Source organism: Erpetoichthys calabaricus, chromosome 3 (assembly GCF_900747795.2).
Source record: "Erpetoichthys calabaricus chromosome 3, fErpCal1.3, whole genome shotgun sequence".
Classification (NCBI taxonomy): Eukaryota; Metazoa; Chordata; class Cladistia; order Polypteriformes; family Polypteridae; genus Erpetoichthys; species Erpetoichthys calabaricus.
This window is the reverse complement of record NC_041396.2, coordinates 262,186,964-262,188,875: the sequence shown is the minus strand read 5'-3', so window position 1 is coordinate 262,188,875 and position 1,912 is coordinate 262,186,964.

The window sequence follows — 1,912 nt, the reverse complement described above, 5'->3', positions numbered from 1 at the left end:
TGTGCTACATAAATACATATTGTTGTTGTTGTTGTTGAATGATCACATCCTTATTAGGGTTTTGAATTCAGCAAAGTTATCTCCTGAGGTTCCAAAAAGCTATTATACGTTTTCCTCCAGAGTTCTAATTCCAGAGAATGACAGGACTAATTCTACATACTGTATTCAGTGGAATCCAAAGCAGTAAATACCATCCTGGGCCTCCACATGTACCCATCTTCGATTGAAAGTCGGGATCAAAGAGTAAAAGTGCATTGGGGTGAACAGTTGCCCAGTCATGTACTGTATAAAATGTTGAAACAAGTGAATGAAAACACAGACCATCAAAGTCAATGAACAAGCAGACATTCCATAAAATTTGTTATTAAATGTCATGGATTCTGTAGAAATTGAGTAGAAAGAAAGAAAGGCAAAAAAGAAGTAATAGGTGCTGAACTTGGAACAGTCTGAGAATGAACACAAGCAGAGTCTCATCTGCAGAGCATTGACTTCTGACAATGAAGACATTTGCACACTCGATCCTCTCAGTATGACCTTTTTCTATTATTTAGAGAAGATTTGCAAATTACAAAGGTGGGACCGCAACCAGACAAGAGCTTAGAAAAAGGAGAGTGATAGCTGTCTTCAACCAACAAAAGCAATGGCTCCCAGTATATGTTGTCAATTATTTATACATTGAATAAAGAGCAGCCAAATAAAGCCCACAGCTTTCTATTTTTTCATGAACAAGCTGCTGCTAAGTATGCTGTCTTTTCTGCAGTAGCTAAGGTTAGGACTGCATTATGTGTTATGGTCTGGCTGGTTGTCTAAACTATTTTTATGTGAATTCTAAAGTCTTTTTTGAGAATGCATTGCATCCATTTTGGGTTTTGCCTACTCAAGGAATTCATATTTAACATTTGTTTGTTCCTAGAAGGTTTCTGGAAAAATCAGAATATTGTTTTCACATACACCATTTTGATTTATTATGTGCGCCACCATTATTGCACTATTGCAGGCATTCCTCAGTTATTCAAAACTGGATACATTTTGTGTGTGTTAACCATTCTGTTTTTTTTAATATGGTTTTGCAAAATTGAACTCTGACTTAACAACTTTGATTCTTAGTTAGTGTTTTTTGTAGTTTGAAAAAAAGATTGTTTTGACTCTCAGGTTAACAAAATCAGCACAATGTTTAACTACGTCCATCTCCTATACTCTCTTATTAAAATCTTCAGTCAGAACATTATGATTTGGTGACAAATTTATTAATTTAACTACAAGTGTCAGGAATACCTTAATATCATAGCAGGATTATTTCAGGGAAATTGTTTTTTTCATCTTTTTGTTTCATTGGTGCTGTCTTTTTGTTAGTTTTCAACAGCCTTCACATTTTGTGCTGCCAGTTTTTATGGGTGTTGTGAAGAATCTGAATTTATACCCCCTAAAAGCTTATTTATTTTATTTTTGGACTTGTTTTTCTTAGTGTTCACAATTTCATAGTTATGATGGTGATGTCATCTTGTTGCCATTTTGTGGTGTATTTTTTTCTCAGGCACCATTAATTTGTGTTTATTTCCGAAGGCCACAGCCTTATTTTTTGTACTAATGGCATCCAGTGATATCCTTAACCATGATCTCTTCCCAATCCCTTATTGAACAGGGCAGTGTGTTACATTACATATCTTAGCATTGGATTCGTAACTAAATTTTGAAGATGATTGTCTTTAGTGTAGTGGAATCTAAAGTGCTCTTTGGGTTTACTATGGTACTTTCTTTGCTTTGGTGTCTGGTCTAAGACCACCTAGCTGTATGTTTTGGTCCTGACCTTCAGTTTTTGTTTGCTTTCCTTGTTACATGCTCAATGCCAAGGACAGCAAATATGGGGAGTCGCCCCCCAACTGAACTGTTCTACCCACTCATTTATAAACAA